The following is a 15,076-nucleotide window of genomic DNA, read 5'->3' as shown; positions in this document are numbered from 1 at the left end:
AATTATAAACAAGATCACTAAATTCAGAGTTAGAAGCGTGATGTGTAGGATTTTTTTATATTTTCATAATTCTCCCATTACAGATAGTTGCCCTTAGAATAATTATAACATTGATTATAGATGCACCCCTGATCTGATCGAAAAAGTCAAGTTTTGGATCCAAGAGGATCTTCAATTAAGCTAATTCTTTTAAAAGACCATCTTTAAAACGACACGAGAGAATGTCATTGGCTTGCATTTAGAGCCTTTTAAGTTTAATAAGTTAATAAGCACCATGTTTGAAAATTATTAAGATCTGTTTGTAAATCCGACTGGCAGGCGACGTCTTGGTATTGCACTCTGGAGTTAGTCAAGACTTTTGGCAGGCCATTAATAAAAACTCTGACTGAAAACCCCATTAAATTGAATTTCCTAACAAGGAGACCTCCGAACAAGAGGACCTTTTGCGTCCTGCCATTCAGGTATCTTGAGATCCAATGGAAAACGCATTAAATTGAGTTCCCTCACGGGAAGAGAATGGTTAACAGATTCAAATGCTTTACTGAAGTCAGTATAGATTACGTCTGTCTGAAAATGATTATGGAAGCCCTTTATAAACCCGAAACCCGAAAACCAAATTTTTTTAAATTTATACAGATATAACAAATTTATCCGGAATAACATTGCCGTTTTAATAACTTTGAAAAAAAAATTGTTGATACGAAATTTCTGTTTAAAAAAAAATCATATCGAAAGATATGAGATTGTCTGTGGTTACAATCGTTTCATTGCCGTTATCCAAATCATCAGACCATTTACTCACAATGACCAATTTTCTTGGTACCTTACACAACATCTTGACTATAACCAATTGGGATATAAGCGTCAATGCGGGACAAATGCAAGTCCCAAAAATAGTCAATCGTTCTTTTTTTTTGTTTTTAAACCAATTGCTTTGGAGTACAGTCTGTCAAACTGCCAGAGGATAAAGGTAAAGTTTAATACGTATGGTGGCGTATACTTTTAGGGGCCAAATTTTGACAAGTTTTTTTTTTTTTGTTAACGTCTTTGATGTTATATAAATCCAATCCGACTTGACCTCGGCCACTGCATTACCGGGATTTTTTTTGGTCCCAGTCCGGTTTTTGTATGCCGTCCAACATTTACACTCAACCGCATATCTCTGCGTTCACCCCAAAAAAATTTCAAATTCAAACTTTAAACACAAACTGTTCAGTTAATCATTAACATTTTGGACAATTTTTTTTCTAACTATTAAGTTGTCTTCAATTACGAATTTGTTTTAAATTATGAAACAATACTTTATATTTTATTTTTAATTTTAAACTTAACACTGTAAAAAAATGACCACGCAAAAGTCTGCGCACAGCTAACGAAAAACTATTTTAACTTAATATACTAATTTTAATATCTAGTATGGTATCCATTCCTGTGTTCAACCTCCGTAAGGCGTCTCGGCATGGAATCCACAAGATTTTTTGGCTTCTCGCCTGTTATTTTGATCCTTTCCTCCACAATGACATCCATAAGCATTTTTTTTCGACGTTATTGTATGTTTCCGGATCTTCCGCTTCACGAGATGCCACAAATGCTCAATTGGGCTAAGATCTGGACTCTGTGGAGGTATTCGCGACAGATTTTTAACTTTTAATAGAAAGTAAAGCTTTGTATTATGTGCCGTGTGCTTCGGATCATTGTCCTGTTGAAACCAATATTCATGTTCCAACCCTAATTTTACAGGACTTTCTTGGAAATTGTCTACCAAAATTGGTATATAGATACCTTGGTATGTATGTGAGCTTTATTCTGATGAAACTAGCAAATTTTCGGAACTTAACTCTTTAGAAAAGGGAATAGGTTTACTTACTGAGAGATCTGTAAATATTTCCGCATGCATACGACCTGCTATAAATCGCAATGGCCATTTCCAGCTAAAAGTCGGAAAAATCAATAGAGAAACAACCCCTATGGATGCGTCAGTCGCAAGGAAGTCGTTTAAATTGAGTTTATTTTCATCAGAAAATGATGGAATTCATTGCCCCAAAATGTATAATTTTCGTATAAGGAAAGTAGGGCCTTTTATGCAACAAATCAAAATGAATATTTTATTTGATGCCTGCTTTCAGCCTTCACTTTAATCAAGAAGAGTTTTAATTTAAATCTATTATTATACCTTTGCAGGGTATTATAAATTCAGTCAGAAAATTGCAACGCAGTGAAGGAGTCTCCTGCGACCATATAAAGTATATATGTATACTCTTGATCAGCATCAACAGCCAAGTTGATCTTGCCATGTCCGCCTGTTAGTCTATCCGTTTCTACGCAAACTAGGGTCTAAATTTTAAAGCTATCTGAATAAAATTTTGGAGTTAGTCTTCTATTGAATGTCACTCGTATACATGTCGGAACGAGCCGGACGACTATATCATATAGCTGCCGTAGGAACGATCGGAAAATTTTTACAAAAAAACTTTAATTTTTAACTTTTTCAGTATTCAGTTTTTCAATTTCATTAAATTTGAGAAATGGCCATTCTATATCAATTTACGATTTGTGTAAAATTTTATGAAAATCGGAATTCTATATAGTATAGCTGCCATAGAAACGATCGGGAAATTAATACAATCAAAAATTATAATTTTTTCAATTTCCAACAAATTTAAGGTATAGCCATTTTATATTATTATAGAACTTCGATTTTAATTTTATAAAAATTAGACGACTAAATCATATAGCTGCCATACAAACAATCGTTAGATAAAGAGGAAAATGCAAAACTGTGAATGTAAAACTGTAAATATAATATGTGTAGGTGAATGAAATAAAAGCAGGCATAAATATAAATAATTTTTATTGTATTAATTTCTAGCTATCGAAGCTCTATTTGCAAGGGTATATAAACTTCGGCGTGTTTTTTAGTTAACTTGGTTTCACGTTCCATATTAATGAGTTTTTACCGTTTATTTAACCCACAACTTTTTTAAATAGCAGCATATAATGTTTAATTATATTTTTATAAATGAGAATAAAATGTAACTTTTTTCCATTACAATATTACCGGGGCCCCACTCCAAACTTTCTATGAAACGCAGCACTTCGCGCTCTTATTTATGATAACGGTAAAAAATATTGGAAGCTAATGAGGAATTAATGCATATAGAAATATATTTTTTTTTTCTATACCCTGCAGTACCATTCATCATTGATTGATCAACGATTTATCAACAGTCAAGGCGGTGTTGTTGATGATTCATCGAATAATGGCCATACAAATTGTTGATGAATTTAACATGGGCATGTCTTAGGCTGTCATCATTAACAATTCATCAACAATTAACCAGTGATTCATCAACATTCATCAACAATTCATCGATGTTTCGTCAACACTCATCAACGGCCGACCCATGGTACTGTCGACGACTGCCGATGAGACTACCGTCGTAACTGTATCGTGGGCAGAGCGTCGACTCGGTAGAAGTCGCAGTCGGCAGAGCGTCGCCTCGGTTGAAGTCGAAGTCGGCGCGTTGATGGCTGTTGATGACAGTGGCCTATTGATGACATGTGGTACTGCAGGGTATACATACATATATACTTGTCACAGTGTGTTCCCATACTTCTCCGAAACGTCTACTATATCGTATAGCTGCCATAGGAACGATCGTTAGATATAGAAGAAAATGTAAAACTGTGAAAGTAAAAATTTAAATATAATATGTATAGGTGAATGAAATGAAAGCAAGCATTACCTTCAATGTTTTTAAACATAAATATATATAATTTATATTGTATTAATTCCTAGTGATCGAATCTGCAAGAGTATACAAACTTAGGCGTGCCGAAGTTAGCTTTTTTTCTTGTTGTGAAATAAAGTTAGATATCTTAAATATGAGGTAAAAACAGAAGAGTTACGACCAAATTTAAAGAGTATTGAATTATTTGTAGCTTTACCACAGCAAAAACCAGTGCCTTCCCTACGTCAATTTATTGGTCTGGCGTCTTATTTTCGTCATTTTTCTTTCTGGATTTTCATAGTTGATGATGCCCTTGTGCTGTGAGAGCATTTGATAATAGTTTTAATTACGGTTCAGAGCATGAAGAAATTAGAAAGAATTACTAACGAGTTAGCCAGTTTTGATTATTTTTGATCCGATTCATGCTTTATTATGTATGAGGCTATGCTTCTACACCATACAAACAATAAGCCGCCACATGGAATAGTACAGATGAACAAATAGCCCTTATGAATCTACATAGGTGTAAACATTTGTGCAAACTGTTACTGCAAATTATTTTCAACTTGCTGTAAATTGTTTGCATCGTGTGTACCTAGCTTAAGGGATGAATATTTTCAGATATGCTCAATCGTTGTTTATTTAATGATAAGCAGACAAATGTGGTTTAATAGTTTTACATAAAATTCTTATATATATTATATATAAGTGTTTATGTGTGAACATTTTGCCAAGGTGTTGGAAGTATTATTTTGTAATGTTTACATTACAGTGCAATTACAATACAAATTTAAGAATTATAATTATTATATCTAAACATTTTGTGCTTGGCCGTCAAATGTTATGGCTAGTAATTGCCTTTTTACGCTACATTTACGTAGGGCATATATCCTTTAAATTATTTAACATATGATTAAAGAAGTATGGCCATATATATAATGTATGTATATTTAATCCATTTCGTTCGAAAGTGGATCTAGTATGTCTACTATTTCTCCATAATAAGCTGATTATATTGTTTCCAGTCTGTCTGATTTAAAATTATATTGAGCAACAAGGATCTTGTCATGTATACGACCTGTGCAATCAGACCTAAGCGTTAAAATACATTCCTCTGCCAAATCAATCACATCCATTTTGGAATTCCCAGATTGAACTTGCCTTAGTTTTTGTTTGAACTTTAAATAGCTGAGTGCTTTTACTTTTGTAGCTCAACCCAATATGAATTAGTATTTAACATTCGCCTGGCCTTTGGCCACATGCCATGTCATTCGCATTACTCCACGGCCAATTAACTTCCCAAACTTTTTTTTGAGCCATTTCCCCCCCCCCCCCTAAGTCTAATTTTACCTACTAGTGCCGTACCTTTATTTATCATTTAATAATAAGGATCCATTTTATAAATTACAACTAAATTCCAAGAAGTGACAATTTCTACTTCGTTTATTGGATCTAGATATATGACTGACTTTTTATTCATAATTTATATGTTATACTTGGCTGGGCTTACTGATGAGCATCAAATAGTATCAGCATTAGCATGCTCTTTACACTCCCAGCCTGGATATCTTAAATCCACCACTTGCTATCCTCTTTGGATTAGGTTCTTCTTCAATACTTTCGGCGACCTTTATGCCGATAAGAAAGCAGATCTTGCTGTATCTTGTATCTTAACCGTTACGATCGAACTTTCTCATCTTTACCCTTACTTATGTATCTCTTCGACCTTTCCTGTAGAAAATCTGTAGATAATAGATCAATCTGCAGAACCTCCAGGCAATGGAACACAGATATTACTCGTTGGTATTCCTCTTGGTCTGTCCTGACTTTTCGTTTTTATATATGTCCAGTAGTAATAATTAAATAAAATACTTTGTTGCGGATATTTAATTTTATAGCTGACACACGTGTTTATTCAGTAAGGAACCAATCAGGAAGAGAAGTTCTCTTAGAGAACGAAAAAAAATATAAAAAATAGTAAGACTGCATAAAACAAAAATGCCAAATCTATCGATATTCAATATATATCTATGTATATACTATTTCTGCTTTCAATAATATGACATTTCCACACACCTCCTCAAAAATAGTATATATGTATATGTATATATTTTTTATAGTTTACATAAGAAAAAGTGTCAGTATATGCTATAATGGGAGTAGTACAATTTCAGTCTAATATTTGTTGCAAAGATTGGGGACAACCCGCAAAAACCCAATTAGTCTGTACAAATTATAATTTACGTTATACAATTTCATTTCAAATCATTAAAAATAATATAAAATAAAATAAAAACTTAAAGTTGAGACAGCCACTCGATTTTTAATGAGATCGATTTCATTCCATTTCAGTCCTTTGTTCAGTTTATTAAATTCATTTGATCTCGCAGATCACAAAAACGTTGCGCTGGTAATGATTTAGTCAATAAACAATTTCAATTAGGTTCTTATCAACCTGTTCTCTTGTAAAATGATATTTTATATCAATGTGCTTTGAACGTTTATGACATGAAGGGTTATTGGCAAACTTATACGTCCTTAGTTATCTTCATACAATTTAATTGGATTAATTACTTTTATCTTTAAGCTCACTAATAATGAATTTAGCCCCTTGGCTTCTCTAACTGCCTTAAATAAGGCCATATATTCTGCCTCTGTTAATGATGCTGCTACTGAATTTTGCTTCCTTGTGTTCCAACAAATTACATTGGAATCAAACATTTTAAATATGTACCCAGTAGTACTTTTTCTATCTAAATCACTGCCACCCCATTCCACATAGTCGACCAAAAACTCATTAAAATTTGAGTTTTTCTGAAAAGATAACTTTAAATTAACTGTACCTTTTAGGTACCTTAAAACTTTCTTCAGGCATTGCCAAAGTTCTATGATATTCTTTTCACAATAACGACTTAAAAAATTAACGGCTGTACTTAAATCAGGTCTTGTGCATAACATAATATACATTAAACATCCTATTACGTTTCGACATGGGACATCACACTTATCATCTGAGCTAAGAGCAATATGATTAAGTTTAGTTGGCAGAGGACATTTAACAGGATTGCAATTTTCCATATTATATTTTCAAAGTATTGATTTTATGTAAGCAGATTGACTAAGACTTATATGACCAACACTTTTATCAACTTTTATACCTAAGAAATATTTAATCTCATTTAAATCAACCATTCTAAATTTGTTCATTAGGTATAATTTAAAATTTTTCATTACTTGTTTATCTTTGGTAGAGATTACTAAATCATCTACATATAATAGAATATATATATTATATAATATATTATCTTTGTCAAGAAGATATATACAACGATCTACTGGGGAATTAACAAAGCCTATTTCTGTCAATGCTTTCCCGAAAATTTCAAACCAACACCTTGCAGCTTGCTTGAGGCTATAAATAGCTTTATGTAGTCTACAAACCTTATTTTCTTTACTTTTTAGACCCTCGGGAATTTGCATATAAATTTATTTTAATATTCCATTCAAAAAGGCTTTTTTAACATCCATATGATGTACTAAAAGGTCATATTGATTTGCTATAGAAATAATCAATCTAAAACTTGAGATTCTTGCTACAGGTGCAAATGTTTCTTATAATCAACTAAGTATTCTTGCGTAAAACCACGAGCAACAAGTCTGGCTTTATATTTTATTGGTTCGCCGAATTAATTTTGTTGGATTGTAAAAATCCATGTACAATCAACTATATTTTTATTTTTAGGCCTTTGTACAATTGACCAAGTCTTATTTAATGAGTGTGAGTCCAATTCTTCTTTAAGGGGGTAGACCACCCTGACATTTAAAAAAAATCTAATTTATTTCTTTTACTTAATCTTGATGCCGATATTCTTACGGTCATTTTAAGACATTGGGCTTAAAAATATCTCATTACTTGTGAATTCTACAGCCATTAGAAGTGAGCGCTGCCGGTATACCTTAGAGTACTTTCTTTATCTTCTTTTGCGTTTTTCTCAAAACTACGTATTTTAAAACGGTGTACATGATTTCTCAAAAACCGCTAGACCGATTCTCTTCAAATTTTTTACACAGCTTCTCTATAATGCCCTTTATGGCATGACTTAGGATTTTTTCGATACGAAAGTTTTTTTTTTAAAGTTATAAATTTTTAAAACGAAAATTTCGTAAAAAAAAATTTTTTTTTTACAGTGCTCCCATTTCCTCAAAAAAAATTTTTCCAAAAACGGCTACGTCATGCTATAGCCATACTTATATAGTTTATAAAAAATTTTTGTTTTTGAATTTCGGATAACAAATGTGGTGTGCAGCATGTACACCATCCGACCATTCCCTAAAAAAAAATCGTTCTTTGACTGGCTATATCTCCGCCGTTCGTAAATATTTTTTTTCTTTCAATAAGTATTTCTTAGTTTAACATATGTACTTTGATGTACTAATAAATAAAAAGATGTATTCCTAATAACTTGGTCAAAATGAATTTTTGAAAAACTCTCCAATTTTTATGCGTTCAGGGTGGTCTACCCCCTTAAAAGCTTTCTCCCAATATGTTTTATCTGTCTTATATTTAACTTCGACAAATTTATTTGGTATGGAATAGATTAAAGATTGAGTATGCATTACACAATTATTTATTAAATCTTGATAAAATATTTTTGGTTTATTCTTTATTCTGTCACTTTTTCTAATATTTATCTGCGATTCTAAGTCTTCTTTTTCATAATCACCAAACATTTCTGGATCGGCATTCTCAAATTCTACCATATCACTTTTTTCAACATCAGTAAATTCACCACCAGTTTCATCAATCACTTTAATCGAATCATTTTCCCTTAAAAGCGCTCTAACTCGAAATTTCCATATCGCATATTTTTCACCGTCGAACGTCTTTATATTTCTTTTTAATTTTTCCATAATAATAAATGTAAATCACAAGGTGTACTTATCTGCGATGGGGAAAAATGGATTGCCTTATTGCTGTGTTTCACAGCAACCTATTACCTGCCACACCCCCGCGCCACAGCTCCTAAATCCAATACCAAGTCCAATGGTGGGGGGTAATGGTAACAGCTTCGCAAGTAATATCCGTTTTGTCCGCTGCGGTGTCAGAATCTTTGTCTCCGCTTGATTCCATCGAAATAATGACCCAGGGTCCATTAACGCCCGGACTACCTGATCTCGCATCGGAAGATGTTCTAGCCTATACGCAAGGTAGCTTCTCTTTTGCATCTGAGGTAATTGTGTTTACTGAAACCTGGTTGAAGCCAAAATTTTTTCTGGGTTAGTACACAATTTATATTTATTTCGTATATCCCTCCATTGTCTGAAGATCCAATGATGGTGTGTCAAATGTCCTTTAGACTGACCCCATTGATGGCTTGCTTGATTTGTCTTTATCTCAAGTTAACCATTTGCATAACTCTTTAAACCTTTTAATTGATATAGGCATAGTCTCTGATCCTGTAGGTGTAAATCTTACTAGAGTTCCTACATTGACGAAACCTGAAGATCCCTACCATCCAGCTTTCGAAGTGACTATAGAGACTATTACCCGTCTTAGGATTCAAACCTAATAGAAAAGCTGACAGAGTTCGCTGTTTTCGAAAAGCTGACTACCAAAAGCTAAGTACTTTAATATCTGAATTTAGTTGGTCCGATCTGTACATGTGTTCTGACAAGTCAACCGCCGTTGACAATTTTTACAGTGCAATGAACTCTTTCTTTTCGTTAAGTGTTCCGGTAACCTATCCGTTTTTCTCTAATAAACCGCGTTGGTTCAACAAAGAGCCAACGCGCCTAAAAAATGTAAAACCTAAACTTTACAATAAATATAAACTTCCCACACTGTATCTCTCTAGTTATCTAAGCGCTCGGTCGAACTTTACCTACTTAACGTGTAGGGTTCAGTTTATCCAGAACCCAAAACAGTTTTATAACTTTGTTAACACTAAGCGTAAATCCAATTTTTACGCTTCCCCGATTAAATTTTAGCTAATATATTCATCAAGTACCGATGGAATACCAGGCTGCATGCTAAGGTATTGTGCCGAGGCTCTGTATCTCCACCTTCTTAAATGGTTTACCTTATCTTTAGAATCATCAGAATTTCCCCCTTTTTTTTTGGAAGAAATCTTTTGTTATTAACTATAGTGATCGGCAATCCCAAGACTGTTCGAGAATATCATCACACCTTACTTACAACATTAATGCAGCCACTACTAATCTTTTCGAACTTACCCTATTTGTTATTAGGGGCTTCCAACGTAACCTTCAAACCGATGGGTCCATTGTTATTCACACTTTTTATCAATGACCTGCCGCAGGTTGTTATGAAATCTAGAGTACTGATGATGATGACGTTCAACTTTGCGCTTACCGTATCAGGTACTGAAATTGGAACATTTACTACTGCACCTCTAATTCCACATTGCTTTTCATAGCCTAGGGAGATAATTCGCATAAAAGGAATTCGCGGAGAAATTAGGCTCTCGTCAAGGCATGTTAAATTTTTAAGACACTCAGGGATGTCTTGAAAGTCAAACCCATTAGAGAGACAAAGGGATGGTAGCGGACCCTTCGAAACACTCTGACGACATGTGTTACTAAGATAAAATGCGTTGTTTACATTCAAATTGGGAAACCTAGCAGAAATAGAAATTTTGTTCAAGCCACTTATCTGAGACGGAAACCATGTTCCTCTACAGCATACACAGCTTTCAGTTGGCCCGTACTTGATTTTCCTTTTTTTCCCTCGCAGTGGCTCGGTCCCTCTGACGTTGGCGTTCCCGTTGATCCTCCGTAGTAGTAATATTTCGCTGTGACTGCCTCGATGATTCAGCCTGTCGATTTTTAGAAATGGACCTGTGTATGTGTAAGGAGTCGCTCCTCAATCATTTCCTGAAAATGCTGCTCCCGAAGTCTCGACTGAAGTCGAGTGTTCCGATGATGGATTGTATTGCGTTGTTGTTCCCGTGCCCGATTTATTGGGTTGTTCCTCATGATCCTGTGGACTTTGCTCTGCCCTCCGACTTTCCTCCTCAGATCTCCAGTTAGAGCGTATGGTTGCATTTTTAGCCTGCTGCCGCTGTCGTTCCTCCGGATTTTGTCTGGCGAGGTCATGCGCTGCAGCACCCCGATCACGCTCTGGCCTGCGATTTTCTTCGATCGCTCTCTAGAAAGCGTTATCCGCAGTTTTTTACACCTGCTGTCGTCTTCTCTCGCCAGAGTTTTGCCTAAGAAGATATGCGCGGCATTTTCTTGTTTTGTTTTTTTTTTTTTATTTTTCTCCCAGAGTAAAAAATTCCCGAACACAATAATTAATAACACATGGGTACAACTCGGAAACTGTCGCGAAAATTAGAAAACTAGAAACTACCTAATAAATAAGCAATGTTTTTGTATCTAAGCAATTGTTTTACTTACACCTTGTTGTTCTATGTCAAATAGGAGGCGGGGAATGCGGTTGATTATGTTAAAACAAGAACACAATAATTAACGTAACTCTGCTATATATTGACATTCGGAAACTGTCGCGAAATTGATACGACTAGAAATTATCTAATAAATAAGCAATGTTTTTGTATATAACCAATTGTTTTGTTGAAACCTTCTTATACTATGTCAAATAAATAAATAAATAGAGTGAGCATGAGAAGGTATACCCAAAATCTTTTTTTGTCGCTATTCTTGGGAAAGTTATTTTCAAGGTCAACTGCTTGCAGCAGCTTTATGACAGAGGCGTCCGATTTTAATAAATTTAACACCGAAATTCTAAAACAATACAAAACGGCTATATCTCAAATTATGTCAAGTAGTAGGCGGGTAATGCGGTTGATTATGTAAACAAATAAAGATATAGAGTGAGATGAGGAGGCATACCCAAAATCTTTTTTGTCGCTATTTTTGGACAAGTGACTCTCTAAGTGTACGCTTGCAGCAGCTTTTATGATATAGTCGTCCGATTTTAATAAAATTAAAACCGAAACTCTAAAACAATACAAAATTATATAAAGTAGGAGACGGGAAATTTCCCGGAGGAGGAGGGAAATGCGGTTGATTATGTAAAAAAGTAATGAAATAGAGTGAGTATGAGCGGCAATACCTAAAATCTTTCTTGGCGCCATTATTGGGCAAGTGACTCTCACAGTCAACTGGTTGCAGCAGCTTTATGATATAGTCGTTCGATTTTCATAATAAATATCTTTCATCTTTCCAAGTGAACGGACGTGTTTTTTCTTGCGCTTGTCGTTTTGTATTAAAGTTTGAATCTAACCACCGGGGTTAACTTAAATTTTCTAATTTGTGTTTATAACTTCCCGTTCACTTCGCATGCAGCTATTCTAATTTGTGTATATAATTGGTTTTATTTTCCAATTTAGTTGTGCTGCTAGTGCTAGCTTTAGCATATTTTGCATTCCTTTTTGTGCCTTCTTTGTTCAGCTTTTGTTTGCGGCGTCGCAACAGCTAAACGTTTTTGTTATCTATTTATCTCCCACCCTCTCCCACTCTCTCGCTTTAGCTGTGTCGCTGCACTTCTTATTTTCTCTGATCTCCCACGCTCTCCCACTCTCTCGCTCTCGCTGTGACTTCTTCACTTCTTTTTCATAGCTCTCTTGTTTTTTTCCTCTTCTTTTTCCAAGTAAAAGTACAGTGGTAAGTCCTTATAATGTCCGTAAATATTGTCTGTTTCGTCAAAACCTGCAAAAAGGATATTTCAACAGGTGACCCTACAATCGGCTGCTGGCTGTGCGACAACGTCATGCACGCCAAGTGTATTGGAGTTTCAGCTCGGAAGGTGGACGATGTAAAAAAAAAACATCGGCCTGCTGTGAGGCCTGTTGCGATGTAGAAAGGGAAATGATGTCTTTCATGCGGCAAACCAAATACGGTTTTAACGGCATTTTAACGAGTTTTCGTAAAACTCTTGATATGTTCTTGGCGCTAGACGCCCAATTTAATAGCCTTACGCTATTAAATGAGTCTCCGAGGCGCAAAAAAATGCTATTGGTGGGCAGCATGTAGACGGACCCCAACTACCTGCAACGGGCTCTCAGCAGCAGCCTCCCTCGGCACAGCCCTCGACCTCTGCATTAATTCCAAGAGTGCTGAGATCGAGCGCTAGAAAAGATTCGGTACCCGAATGTGCAGCGAGAGTGCCCGTACCGCCGGTGATTTCTGTTTTGTCCCCTGGGGGGGTCGCAAATATTGACCCCTCCAAGTCCCGTGCACACAAATATATCTGCCAAGAGTGTTAGGCCCGGAATACCGGCCGACAATGGCACGGCAGATAACCAATCTGCCTTGCCAAAAGCCCTTTTAGCGGATCCACCTACGAGACATATTTTTGTTTCGCGGCTCTCCCCTGATCAAACATCGGAAGATGTTCTCGCCTTTATACAAGGCAACACCAAAGCAGATAAATTAAAGATAAAGGTGGAAAAGTTTAAATTTTCTTACTCTAGGGATATTTCATCTTTCAAATTAAATATCCCTAACGAGCTCTTTAACACTATTTGCTCTCCTAACGAAGAAAAAGAAAAAGCGGCCTATAGGAATAACTCTTCCCAGGCCTGATCATACCACTGCGCGTTCTACGTCTTCCAATCCCGACCCAAAAAACTAACATACTCTCTAGGTATTTCCAATCAGAATGCAAGAGGCTTACGTAGTAAGCTTCCTAACTTGTATTCTGATAGCCTTTCGTTTGCACCTCAGGTTCTTGTGCTCATAGAAACCTGGTTAAAGCCGGAGATTCTGAGCTCCGAAGTTTTTCCAGCTGTGTTCACAGTATATCGGATAGATCGCCATATCAGACGCGAGGGTGGAGTTCTTATAGCGGTGGACTCATCACTCACGTCAGAATTATTAACCTTTGAGGAATGCAACGATGTTGAATTCCTCTGTGTGAAGCTATCAAAGCTATCAAAGGTAACTCCATTTTCATTACCTGTTCCTACATACCTCCATTGTCGAGATCTTCCTATTTATTGGAATTACCTTTCCGCTATTCAGATGGTTTCCAGCAGACTTTTGGATAGAGACCAGTTGGTAGTCCTAGGAGATTTTAATATCCCTGGTGCTATTTGGTGCTCCACCAATGCTCTCCATACACCTACACAACATGACTTATTCGCTGGCTTGTTCGACATTTCGCGGTCTCAATTCAACCATGTGCGAAATTCCTTACAGCGCGTGCTCGATCTTCGCTTCGTCTCTGATCCTGCGAGAGTCAGTTTAGCAAGGGTGGCGCCTCTGACGCAGCCCGAAGATCCTTATCATCCAACTTTCGATGTGACCCTTGATATCGGGTGTGACGTAGAGAATGTTTCTGACCGTCCAACCAATAAAGTCCTATGTTTTCGTAAGACGGACTTTGAACAGCTGAATAATTTTATAAACGAGTTCAATTGGTCCGATCTATACATGTGCACTAACATGGCAATTGCCGTGGATATTTTTTACAGTTCCATGAATTCATTTTTTACTGAATGTGTTCCGTTATATTATCCGCCAAGCTCGGATAAACCGCCGTGGTTTACTAAAGAGTTCAGCCTACTTAAGAATAAAAAATCTAGATTGTATGCTAAATTTAAATTCACCGGTTCTCAATCTGCCCTTTCATCTTATTTATCAGCTCGGTCAAATTTTACCATGCTGAACGCGCAGTGTTATAAAAACTATTTAACTCGTTCTAGGGCCCAGTTCTCACAGGACCCAAAACAGTTTTATAATTTCGTTAACACTAAACGCACTACTACTAACACTACATACTACCGCAAATAATGATCAGGCAATAGCCGATCTATTTTCGCAGTTTTTTCAAACAACCTATTCTAGCTCTTCGTAATCTATACAGACCTATTCCTACGACATACCCAAATCAAACTTAATTTTCTGTCCTATCCTAAACGAAAGCTTTCTTCTTTTAGATCTTCATCATGTCAAGCCAGTTTATTCGCCAAGTCCCGACGGATATTCCTGGCTGTGTGCTCAGGTATTGGGCCGACGCCCTGTGCTATCCCCTTCTGAAATTGTTTACCTTGTCCTTAGAAACCTTCCACTTTCCCATTATTTGGAAATAATCGTTTATTATTCCTCTCCACAAAAAAGGTAGCAAATTGGATGATTACCGAGCAATTATAGAGGAATCTCTAAGTTGTCGGCCATCCCTAAATTATTTGAAAACATTATCACCCCTCACTTGCAGCACCTTTGTAGATCGGTTATTTCTCCATGTCAACATGGTTTTATGAAGCGAAGATCAACAACAACAAATCTTTTGGAGCTCTCTTCCTATATTATAAAGGGCTTCCATAATAATTGTCAGACAGATGTAATCTATACTGATT

At 35.9% G+C, this 15,076-nt stretch overlaps 1 protein-coding gene, 1 long non-coding RNA gene and 1 pseudogene across 39 annotated transcripts in view; 1 reads left to right on the top strand and 2 right to left on the bottom strand.

Annotated features, from left to right (window-relative positions):
- Wnt5 (Wnt oncogene analog 5) overlaps positions 1-15,076 on the top strand; it is a 208,524-nt gene that overhangs the window by 80,125 nt on the left and 113,323 nt on the right. The window lies entirely within an intron of this gene.
- On the bottom strand, positions 1,277-6,021 carry LOC147644848 (uncharacterized). Of its 2 annotated transcripts, XR_015273223.1 has the most exons (3): positions 3,949-6,021; positions 3,747-3,878; positions 1,277-3,685 (listed from the first exon to the last, which is right to left on the bottom strand). It is a non-coding gene; the product is annotated as an uncharacterized LOC147644848 (long non-coding RNA). The 2 variants fall into 2 exon arrangements; XR_015273222.1 differs by having other exon boundaries at positions 3,747-6,021.
- Positions 9,953-13,694, bottom strand: LOC147644847 (uncharacterized; annotated as a pseudogene).

This window comes from Drosophila serrata, unplaced genomic scaffold, assembly GCF_035046125.1.
Source record: "Drosophila serrata isolate PLE 108 unplaced genomic scaffold, ASM3504612v1 contig_82, whole genome shotgun sequence".
NCBI lineage: Eukaryota > Metazoa > Arthropoda > Insecta > Diptera > Drosophilidae > Drosophila > Drosophila serrata.
Note: the sequence above shows the minus strand (reverse complement) of the source record. Positions and strands in the feature narration are given on the sequence as shown.